Raw genomic sequence first — 12,592 nt, 5'->3', positions numbered from 1 at the left:
CCCCCCCCCCCCCCCCGAAGCAATTACTTTATGTACCCTTTGTGATGCTCAGGGATTGCTGCAGAGTCTGCTGACAAAAGCTGCTTGCATTCATACCTATTGAAATAGGTCTACAGCTAGTTTTTTAATTCTTTTTTTTTTGAAACGAAAGCCATTATAGGGTGGTCACTAGTTCCACAGCAAATGAAGCGTTTGATGTGAATGGATCTATTTCAAAACTGTAACACTGATTCATGGGTTTTTCTGGACACTGTAAGTAGAGGTGTGCCCACAGACTTCATTTAATATGCTGTGTTGCCATCTCTTTGCTGGTATAATATGATTCAGTCCCTTCTCCTCCTCCTGTCCCTGTATAAACCTGATAACCTTTTGTTAACCTGCTCTCATGGGTACAGCAGTACCGTGCCAAAGTGTGTGTCTTTATACCACTTAGAGGTCCTGCAAGGAGGGGAGTTGTTCTGTATGCCCTGATGCTTCCCTTGTTGGCCTCTCTCCTGGGCAGCTGAGCTTGAGAGTTATCTGCTTCTGCAGCCTCTTACTGGGAGGAGCTGGACAGGATCTGTCATCTGCCCAGGGCCACTTGGCTGGAGTTGGAGACTGCACTGTGCTCTCTCTTGGGTGACTCTCACCCCCTCTGCCAGCTGGCTTGGGGGATGTGTGTCGAATGAACATTCTGTTGTTAAAACACATTGTCTTAGATGTTTTCTTACAGTGAAGTAAGTGGCAGGTCTCTTTCAGTCATGTCAAAATTAACTCCTGGGTCTGGGCTGCTAGCATTAGATGTAATGCTTGCACATGCCACCTGGTTTGCAGAGGGTGTTGGATAAGTCAGTAGGTAGTTGTGCCATACTCTGATTTTAAGGATGACTTTCCCAAGTGGGACCCTGAATCAACGGAAATAAAATCTTGGAGCATTTCTGTCATAGTTATGCAGTTTTGGAACTCTGCCAGTTTTTTTGCTTTAGTTATGGTTTTCTCCAGGAAAATGGAATCTCAAGCTGCAGTTGTTGCAATAGGGATTTTGTAGATAATAAGAAAATCAAGTATTTATGCTGAATGTTCAGAGGTGAAGTTTTTTATCCCAGTTTTTGCTGTGCAATGGTAACTTGAAATAATTGGCAAGGTTGATTAACATTTCTTACAAACCTTCAGTGCTTCGAAATGTTGGGTCTTGTTGGATTCATATTCTGTGATTTAAATGAGTTGAAAAGTAGTTTCTGAAGGTACATTACCATGAAAGTGTTTTTCACGAGTGGTTGCTGATCTACTGTGCTACTTAGTAAACTGAGGTGTAATTGACTGTAGACATGACTGAGAGAATTTTTCACAATGTTTTAGTTTCAGAAAAAATCATTAAATTTTTTCTGGGTGGCACGTGACAATGAGGTTGGGGATTTTAAGATGGCAACACAAAGAAGCAAAGCAGGTCTTTAGCTTCCCTGAGTTATCCATTAGAAGTTCCTCTTTTTTGTTTTTCCCCCACACATGTATATAAATTACTGTGTTGGGAATTTAAAGTGGGAATTCAGATTTTCATTATTACGTTAACATTAAACACTTCGGGGAGGTTGTTTTTTGTTGTGCCTTGTACTTAGCTGCTGTGTGCCATGTTTAGTCAGCTGAAGAAAGGTATGGGAAGTTGCATAATAAACAAGGAGGTGGGAAGTGCTTTTGGCTTTTTATTTGATTCTTCTTTCTCTGAAGCTTTTGCCCTCCTTCTGTCTGACTAGTCATTTCTCTGATGATGTAGCAGCCTTTTATAAGGCCTTCTTCATCTGGCTTTGCATAGTCCTGTGCTTGAGTGTCTAGGTAGATAGGTTGAAGAAATGCATTGAAAAGAATGAGGAAAGTCCCACTTATGTTACTTGTGTCTCAAGTTTTGGGAAATTGAAATGGCTGTAGAGTTGCTGTAGCAGGAGGAGCTTTTGAATGCCAAACGGCTGCTCCTGCAGCTTCCATTTGGAGAGTTGACTCACCTGTGAGGTGTGGAAAGTGTTTTAATTGTTTTCCTTGTGATATGAGGGCTTTGTGTCTTGGATGAATTAGTGAAAGGAACAGAAATGACTTTTTCTTCTACCACAACTCTTCAGCTACAAAGAGTAGCACCTCATATTTCAGACTGATGTGTGCCATCATCTTGGATGATGGGGAAGTTACAGATCTTGCTATCCAGAACTGGATTAATGAGGTCTTGCATTAATTGTGTTCTGGCCAAAAAGCTTTTATGCTCTGTCTTTTATCTGCCTCTAAAATACCAGGAGTGCAAAGGGCTGTTTAGCTTTCTAGGGGTGCTGCTGCAGCCTGCCCTTCACTATGAGGAAGCTTAGTGCCTGCAGTAGGAAGTGTGTTGTGCTCCATGTCTCTGAAAACGGCATGAATAAATAAGGAAAAACTTATTTTTGGTACAGTTAGTGGTTTTTTGTTTGTTTTTTTTGTTTGTTTGTTTTAAATAATGGGGTGGAGGAGAATAAAAGACTTTTTTTTGAATGAGAGGCGTGCATGTTGTTTGTAGTACTGTAACTCTGAGATTTTTGACAAGTGTCTTAAAGCACTGAACTGCAGCCTTTACTTCAAGAGAATGTTCTTACATGCCAGTTTTTGTGGCCTGAGAGGGAAACAAAATAGACGGCAAAATAATAAAAACCTGGACTATAGATGTAAGCAGATAAGGAACTTTTCTAAAGACAATAAATAAAGTTAATTGAAGCCCATGTATCAAGTTTAGAATAAGTTTGTTGCTCATCTAGAAGCAGTGTACCCACTTTCTTGTCTTTGCCTGCTCTTCCACCTATTTCTTTTTCTCTCTGTTCATGTACAGCAGTGAACACATAATCCACCAGGCATTTTCTGCACTGATCCTCTTAAAAAATTAGTATTAGCCTATATATGAGGCAGGCCAAAGAGGATTGAACACTGCTGCAAAATTAGTACCTGTTGGCCTCATTGCAAGGGCAGGCAAGTTCCCTTTCTCTTATGAGGAGCTTGGTTGTGTTTTCTGTGCAGGATTGTGCTTGCCAAGCAGATGTGTAGGGGATGGAGCACGGATGTGGAAGAGACTGGGAAGTCGTGACTTTGTCAGTGCATCTGGTTACTCATCTGGGAGACATGCAAAGCAGGGGAATTTTTAGGGAGATGGGCAATTCTTCTGGGAAAGCAGGCAGAAGAGCAGCAACTTCTGCAGACTTGGTTAGCTCTGTGCTGGCGTGCAGCAGAGACACCGAAGCTAAAGCAGATCTGACAGAACTTCAGTGAGGCAGAGTGGGAAGTCTGGTGTTCCTCTGTGCTTGAATAAAAAGTCCAGGTCTGCACAGATTTGCATGCATTGCAAATGGCAGAGTAGGGGAAAAAAATGCATGAAATGTGATTATGGTTCTTGCTTTGTTCAAGAGTGGTTTTCAAGGGCAGGCTTTAACTGTGTGTCTGCTCAGTTCTCCTCCTTCTCCCAATATAAAGCAGGCATTCTTCTTGCCCCAAATAATTGTTTGTATATGCTCATTTGTGCTTTATTTTTTTTTTAATAAGTAATAGTGTATGAACATTGTCATTGTACATACAGAGAGATGTATGGAAACATGGAGGCTTTTTGTTTTTATAGAATGTCTTTGTTCTCATTTCCACTGAACGAGATAATGAGTTCAGTTTGTTTGTTACTGGAAAAACAATGCAGGATGTAGGGAAGAGACCCAGAGATGTGCAAGCCTTTGGATTTGTATTTGATTTCTCCCTCCATGCAATTTTGATGTGTTCTGGAGAGAATGGAGCAATGTGTACTTTTTAAAACACAAAGTGCACACTGAATCTGTGTCTTAATTCAGATAACAAAAGTTGTGCTTGGCTTTTGTTAGGTTTGTTGTGGTTAAACTTGTAAATTTGAAATACTTCAAAAGGAGCTGTCTCTTGTATTGCTTAGAGTGATATAGACTGGTCAAAGCTTGTGTGGGGACACACTGAATTTAGTAATTTATCTCTGTAAGATGCATTACTTCACATGTTTGGTTTGCAGGTCATCTCTTGTTACAGCAGGAGGGATTAAACTGGCTGTGCCCTGTGTTGTTTGGGACTGTCATATGCACATGGGTAACACTGGTTTGTTTGCTGGAGTAACAGTGACTTGTGAGAATGTATGTCAATATTTTACAGATACCCTTCTCTGTGCTTTTACTTCATCTCATAATGCTTGAAATTCGTTCAGAAGACATTTATTAAATCACATGTAAGGAATAAAATCCCAGTTAATGCAGGCAGAACACGTGGCTGTTCAGTGAAACCAGATGAGATTCCTCTCGCTCGCCTGAGGATGTAAGGAAGACAGAGTTTGTGGAAAGAGGCTACACTGATCATTTGACCAAATATAATGACAGGCTTTGGAACAATCAATATTCTCTCGACCTGATCTTATAAAATATTTATCACCTTTCTTTCTAAGCCCCATCTTAGACATTCTTGGTAGACTGTAATTCTTGCCAGACATTGCAGTGTGGGCTGTGAGATACTGCTGTGTGTAAGTCTGTAATTAATTTGAGTATGGAAAGAATTGTGTGCAAAACATTTAAAAACAGAGGAGTGGTCTGCACTCAGAAGTTCATAATCAGGGCCCTGACCTTGCCACCAGGTTTGTGTGGGTGGAGTGTAGCTGAGGTTGGGGATATGCCTGTAGGACAGGGGCCCTACACAAGCATACTGTCTTGACCTCTCTCAAAAACAAATGAAAAAAAAAGCCCCAAACAACCAAACAAAAACAAAAAAACCCACCCTCAACAACAACAAAAAACCCAAACCACCCCCCCTCTCAAAAGAACAAAAAAATCCCAGACAAACAAACCAATAAAAAGATCCCCAACCCTAAAGAGAACTCAAAAAAAAAAAAATTGCAGTAGTAATAACAGGGCAGTGATGCTCTAGTTGGCCATTTCGAGTACAGAAGTCTGCTGGAGTAATGCTTTGCTCAAAGCTTTTTTTCTCTCCCATGTATTTGTTGTTGCTTTTTGCAAAAAGTGCGTAAAATGGCCAGAGGCAAGAAATTAGGCATTCCTGTTTCCACTCAGCAACTGCATAAAATTGCTAAGGATTTGCTGGGGGTGCATATGTATGCCCACACAGATCTGTATTTGGCTGTAGATGTACCCTACCTGAAGGGTTCTCTTTGTCAGAAATCAGAACCATTTGTCATCCAGCAGAACTGCAGGTGTAAAGAAAATAAGTACCTTTGATAGAAGTAATACTCCCCCACCAAGAAACTGAAACAACAACGAAAAGCCCCTGCAAAGCCACTAAAAAGTATCTGTATTTTGCTAAGAAGTAAGAATTAAATTTTTCTTTGCTGTTAAAATATAGTCTTACTTAAATGAGAGAACGACTGCCTTCTTGAGATTATTGGGATTGTTAAAAATCTGCAGTTAAATGTTTAGATTCTTGGCCCTATTGGAAATAAATTTAGTATTCAGTTGAATCAGACTAGGTTTTGCTCAGCAAATAAACTGCCTTGAAAGGTCATCCTGATTATCTGCTAGGTAAGTGAGACATAGGATGGCCTTTTCATTTCACTTCTTTTGCACTGGGATTAGTTGTGAGGGATTGTACGATAAATATATGACAGACCTTTCCGTAGGCTTAAGAGCTTTCCTCTCTATGCAATTTTCTCTCTCCAGAGATTTAAAAGAACCAACCCATATGTATACATTCACAATATATTAGTAATTTAAAATATTTGCCTATCCATTTCCAACGAGGGTGGACACTATTGGAATAGTTTCCGTCCTCAAATATGCGAATAAATTCACTCTAAATATATCTGGAATCTTATCTTTTTTGTGTTTAAGGGATTTATTATTGCAATGTCAGAGGGGGTGAGACGCAAATCTCTATTTCATAGAAGCACACAACTGCATAAATTAAATGTGTGTATTTGCTCACAGTATTAAGATGCTGATAAGAAGACATTCCCAAATGGTTGAATTTGCCTATTTGGAATTGATTTAAGATAAAAAAAGCATCTTCTTCCATCTGTCTTGCGACGGGCCTCCTATGTGCATGAATTGATTGTGCATCAAATGGTACATGCTGATATTCAGGGATTCTGCTGAGGGTTTTTAGGAACTTTTTTTTCCTGCTTTAGTACTGAGAACCAGCACGCAAAAAAGTAACCATTATTCAGAGCCTACCTTCTGTTCTCTAATGGTTGGCTTTTATGAGAGTTCAGTTCCTGTTGCTGCATGTCTGCCTCTGTTCTTCCTCATAGCTATGCCTTCATCTTCCTGGAATAGGATGCAGATTTGCTGTACACAAATTTCTTTGCAAAAAAGAAATTTCTCAAGAGATTATGAAATGATGCTCTTGATCAGGTGAAGCATCTGATGGCCTCTGCACTCTCAGGTTTCTGCTTAGTGTTTGCTGAGCAGGCTGTGCACATTGAAGATCAATTTGCTGCAGTGTGAAGGGTGGTGCTGAAACAGGTCTGGGAGCACGTCCTGGGGAGTGGGCAAGAGCAGAAAAAAATTTTGTTGAGCAGGAGTAGTTGCTGTTTGTCTGTGGAAGGTGAGTGGAGTCAGCTGTGCTAATTTCTATGCACATAAATGGGCTTTGGGAGTCAAAGGTACTGATGTGACCCTGTCATTACATGGCACCCCAGCGGTGAAGGGAGCTTTGAGGTTCCCACAGAGAGATGTTGGCCTGCATATTTCCATGGCAACGGCCATCCCTTACACATTTATAACCTTTGATTAAGGATACAGAAAGGAGGGGAAAACCTTTTGGAAGTTACAAATGTAAAGCTTTAACTAGATCTTTTACTTTAACCATATCCGTTGCTTACGTTCCTTGGAGCGTGGAGATTTTATAAGGAATGCAGCTGTCCTTTCCCCATCTGCTAGTTTTCCAGGTGGTGTTTGGGGACAAATGTGATGTTCTGGAGATGGCCATCTGACTTTGATCATAGCTGCACTAGCATCACTCCACCACTTTAGTTGCTATCTATTTATATTAGCATATTTTGTACCAAAATTATACCTGAAGTCTGTTATGCGAGGAGATTTGCATCTCTGATAAAAGGGTTTGAAGGGGAAAAAACCCCCCACTTTAATTTTCTGTTGAATAAGACTTATTTTCAAAGACGAGGAACATGAGATGTACCCTAAATTGTAGTTTCTCAGGCAATATAATGGCTGATGCACAGAAGCCTTATGCTCGTGGCGAGATCAAGCTGTTCCTGCAGAAACTTGCTGTTGGCTTGCAAGCTGTGTGGAAGGGCATGTTTATGCTTGGTGTACCTTCACGTCTCTCCCTCCTCTACCCACCTGTGTGTTCTTTGCTTCGTGCAGTGGCGGCCAGGTAGCAGTATTGTGAAAGGAGTGCTCTCTGTTCAGGTCCAGTGTTCTCCTGGGTAAGGCTCAGATGCACCATGTGGCATTTCCTGGGAATTTGTCGCTACTGAAGAGCAGCAGAATTTTTTTCTGCCACTTCTCTTGAATCTCTCCCTTGGGGAGAAATACTGGATGGCTTGTGGATTTCGTGTTTGTGCTACCAAGAGCTGAGCTATGATATCAGGACTAGTGCAGTGAGGGGGCTCTGAAGAGGGATGAAATAAAACTGTGTTTCTTCTGTGCATTTGCTTTGGATAGCTAAAGTTGGGTTTTGCTTTGGACTAATCAGTGCAGACTGCAGGGGAAGGCAGAAGTGGCTGGCCATGACTGGAACTACATGTGGAGTTTCTTCAGTATTTTGTCGTCATTTCTCTTCTTTAAGAAGGAAGAGGTGTATAGATACTGCTGAGCCTCATGGTTGGTGATAGTTGAAATGGACAGGGTTGGCTACAGCTGCCAAAACAGGGAGTTCTACAGACCTATTGTTCCATCTGAATTGCTAAGGCTGAGTGCACTGTGTGGTCAGTAATAGCCTCATGTGCTGCTTCTGCCTTGACCATGAAGTGCCCTTCATGCTGCTCGTGTACAAACCCTTAACATTTCTTGAGGAGGTTTTTGGTACTGAAAGACTGAGTTGGTCACTGGGCCAAGTTCGTAGTGACTGTGCAAACAGGACTGGAAAGTTCCTGATGCTGGCACATTTAGAAAAATGTTCTCCTTTATAAGAGAGAAAGAAAAGAGAGAGAAAACTTGGAGGGAAGGCTAGGCATGGATATTGATATTGTTAAGATATAACTGTTGTCTGCTTGGGATCTAAATAAAAGCAGCAGAAAATAGGTCATCCTGGTCACACAGGATTGTATGGACTTGAGGGCATAGTTACAGCATTTCCCTCAGCTTTCATGAATCAGAAAGGTGAGGTTTAGCACTAATCAGTGTGGGTTGTTTCTTTTTTCTTTTTTTTTTTTTAATAGTCAGAGGATGAAGCATTGTTTTGGCAACTTTGAGCTTCAACCAGAGTTAAACAGTTGGATTTTAAGGCTGAAGTAACTGTTGGGCCAAGTTGCCTTAACCACCTGAACACAAAAACATCATGCAAGTGTGTACAGTTACACCCATGAAGAGTGTGGTCATTTTTCTTCTGAGGGAAGACTGCTGTCAGTAAAACACCAAAGGGACAAACGCCTCCTCTCTAGGGTGGTCTTGTTCTAGTGGTTATCACCAGAGAAGGAAAGTTGTGCTGGTTTTGTCAGCTGCTGCTATGGGGCAGGAGAGCATTCCCATAGCTGTTGTATGGTGCTAAGAGCGGAGTGGGGTAATGCTTGAGAGTAGGAAACATGATTTATTAGCTTCTGTATCAATTATGACCAAGATTCTAACCCCTGTTTTAGGGCACTGAAGAGTTGTTTGCAAGCTTTGTAAGGGTTTGTGTTCCATCAAAAGAGAATAAAACCAAGCAAGGTCCAAGTAAATAACATGAATTGAAACGGCCTAAAAGGCAGACAGAGATGTGTAGAGGTGGGGAACCAAGTGGTCAAAAATTAGGAATATTGAAAGCATATGCTGGAGTTTGAAGATGGGTACATAGAATGCAAGACAGACCCTGATGATCCAAACATGTGCCTCTGGCTGGAAAGATGCTGTGAGCTCGTGTGTTCAGACCATGGCGTTTGAGCAGCCTTGGTGAACAGTTCATCCAGATCCTGAAGTGTCTGTCTGGATAATGCTCATCTGGAATAGATACATGTGTACAAGATAATACAGTAGCCTCTGTTCAGAATTTGCAGGCTTTTACGTTGGCTTCTGAAAAATGGTTTGATGGTCTCACTAAGAAGAGCAGTGTGGATTTTCAGTGTAGTACTTCCATTACAGGCAGTAGCACCATGAAAACGTTTGGTTAGATGTCCATGCAGGATTGCTGCCATGACTTCAGAACTTGTTCAGATGTGATCAAGTGACTTCAGCAGGCTCTTTTGAGACCCTTCCTGTGGTGTTGAAAATCCTTTGTGGTCGCAGAGTTCAAGATGTTCAAGCCTTGAGATTTGAGACTTGAAAATTGTAAATGTAGTTGAGATTCTATATTTGGTTACTCAGGCAATATGCTGTTACTTTTTTTTGCCACCTCTTGAGTGTGCTTTCCATTCACAGGCAGAAGAACCTTTGTTTAGGCTTAAAATGAATCAAATATTGACAGTAAAACCATAAGCATTTTATAGGCCATACAATCTAAAGCTGGCATATATTAAGATTCCTGTGGGAAACAAGAAAAAAAAAGTTTTATTGCTGAGATATGAACAGTAATGATGCCTATCAATTTCAGCATTCAGAGAGAAAAAACACAGTTTTGAAGCATTGTGTTCATTTCAGCTAGTCATTTTTTGAAAATGTATTGATGGAACTGTTTGTACTGTTTGGAGCCAGAACAATGTCAGGTGGGTACTGCCTGTACTGGAAAAAACAGCTTCATCATTTCCTGAATCATCCTGAGTATAGGAATGTGAAGGCCAAAACTGTAATAAAAATGGGTGATTATTGCTTTTTACTCAAAGAGAAAAGCTGTAGCTAAAAGTCAATTTAGTTTTTAATTCTTGATGTTTCATTTCCTTTACTTCAAAACGGTTCATAAAAACATAGTTGATACCTTGCTTTTAAAGACAAGTGTATTCCATGGGACTTAGAATTCATGCTTCATTAAAATGAAAATCACTTTAGTCTAGGTTTCAATATCAAGCTGCTTAGAAATTGTTTTAATCTAAATTTTGATCTCAAACTGCATAGACAGTTACATAGGTAGAGGAAAGTTGGTATTTTTGTTATTTTTTTAGTTAGTAGCTTACGTAAATCAGGTTATATATATAGCATTTCTAACATGTAGGACAAAGAAGTATTGTATATAAAGCTTGCTTTGTAGTTGCCTGAAATTCCTAATGCTGTTGTGTACAACAAATGTACACATAGCTGTCTGTTGTCTCTGCAAATGATGTGTAACATTGGCACAGATTTTCCAGACTCATCACGCTGAACCAATAGTGGGATGTGTGCCAAAGGGTTAAGTGTATAGAATGAGAGGCGAGGCATGTGATGTCCAGGACAGCACCAGCAGCGTGGTGATCTCCTTTGCTTGGGCTTTGTTGTGACTTACCAAGTTTGTGTAAGGATCCTTCAAAACCTTGTATTTATGTTGGTGCTCTCAGTGCTTGGGTTTGTGGCAGAGGCAGGGGGTGGGAGGGTGAGAGCTGCTGGCATTTCATAAAATGCGCAGCAAAACGTGTCTCATTTAGTTGAGAGGCTGTGTCTCAGCCCAGCTGTCAGCCAGAGGACTGCTCACAGGAATGAAGTGCCTGTTTTGGCACCAGGCTTTGTGGCAGGTGGAATTGGGTTTGCCGTGGCAATGGTGGCATGTGCCTGGACTTTGGCTGTGACCCCCTGCTCAGCTCTTTGGCAGGAGGACAGAGTGATCTGGTCCAGAGCCTGAGGTCAGCTACTCAGGCTTTTACGTCTCTGAGAGGTGTGTGGAACAGCCTAGCTCTGAAACTGCTGTAAGGGGAGAGGTTGTGTTAGTGAGGGTCAGAAATGAAGCTTTTTGCTGCTTGTTGTGGCCATCTGCAGAGCTGAGAATGTGCTGGTGAGGTTTAGTGCCTGTCGTGTAAGGGCTGTCTTTGTACCCGGGAGTTATGTGGATGTGCATCATACAGGAATACATTAATTAATCAAGGAAGTATTCTAGTATGAACAGGAAACTATTGGAAACCTGAGCTTTTCAGTAGCACTTCCCCTTCCCTGTCTAGGCTCTGTGTGATGAAATAACTTCTGGGCTTGAATGCTTTAAATACTTGGCAAAACTTTTTTGTACTCAAGGTTTCTGTGTCTGCTTACATTGCTGCCACTTTTTTTCAAGTTTCTCAACGTGCCTTGATCATTTTAAGGATATAAAGTGCTGCTTTTTTTTTTTTTCGGATCTCCCAAAGCAAGAATTGCTTTCTCCATTTTCAAAACTTATTGCTTTAATTTTAATTCTTGATTGTATTTGTTCTTCTGAGTTTGTGTGAAAAGGGTTAAATGTTTCTGTAATGTGGCACGAAGCAAGAGCAGTTTAATCTTCTACAGTTGATGAAAATGTGAACTTTAAAAAATGTCCAGGAAGGAGAGAAAAAAGCAAGCTGAGATTTAACTGACTCTTTGAGAGGCTGTGGAAGTGATTATGAAGGCTCCTGAAACTTTCATCCCAACCATCAAACCGTGTCTGATATAACCAAATTAGGTAGTTCCCTTTGTGTGGAGAAGAGGGGCTTGGGGGTTGTGAAAGGACAGCATGTCTCACTTTCACAGTTAATGATTTCCATTTCCTGCAAAAATCTGGAGGCTCTGGACTCAGGTGTAATTGATGGGTTTATGGTACTACCAGGGTTATTGTGTTCTGGTGGCATTTGAGGGCCCCAGTCAGGCAGGGCTTTGGTGTGTTAAGAGTTTACAGTATATAAACACCAGTGAGAGAAGTGGTCACTTCCTTGAAGTTTACAGCATAATTTGAAACTAGAAGAAAGTGAGCCTTGAGGAAGGAGGATGAGCAGGATTTGGGAGATAACTTGAGTGACCCTGCTGCATCCAGTCACTGAACTTTGCCTTTCGCCTGTTCTGTGTGAAAATTATTTCCTGTAAGTTTTTCTAAATCTTTCTGCAGATGTGGATCCCAGATGCTGGGGCGGGGGTGGGGGAGGAGGGAAAGCTGTTTTTTTATTGAATAACCTGCAAAATTAAATGAGTATGGGACAGGGAATAAGAGTACCAGCCATAGGTATGAGCTGTGTGCTGTGGACTTCAAGATCAGATAGTTGGGAAAGGGGGCAGAGTTGGGAAGGATAGAAAATTGGATAAAAAGAATTAAAGGATTTAAGTGTTCTCACAGAAAAGGTGATTTTGGTGTCTCTGAGAAAGAGGACAGCAAGGATCGTGTCTAGATTTTCTTTTTCAAGTGAATGTGGGGAAGAAAAGGTGACTTACTCTGAAGAAACACATCCATGCAGTTTCTAGATGCTGATGTTTCATTCTGGAACTGAAACTGCAGCATGTTAGTGATCTGATGAAACCCAAAATTTGTATTATTCTGATTTGCACATTGCCTTCTTGGTATACCCACTGCAAGTGTATTAACAAAGCCCATGAGCATGTTTTTTCCTCTCAATCTCTCCAATTTATTGAGAAACAGATACCTAGTTTTATTTTCTAAGATATTT

This window comes from Neopelma chrysocephalum, unplaced genomic scaffold, assembly GCF_003984885.1.
Source record: "Neopelma chrysocephalum unplaced genomic scaffold, ASM398488v2 Primary Assembly neopelma1_97017, whole genome shotgun sequence".
NCBI classification, from domain to species: domain Eukaryota; kingdom Metazoa; phylum Chordata; class Aves; order Passeriformes; family Pipridae; genus Neopelma; species Neopelma chrysocephalum.
The sequence above is the reverse complement of the archived record's forward strand: the minus strand, read 5'-3'. Positions refer to the sequence as shown.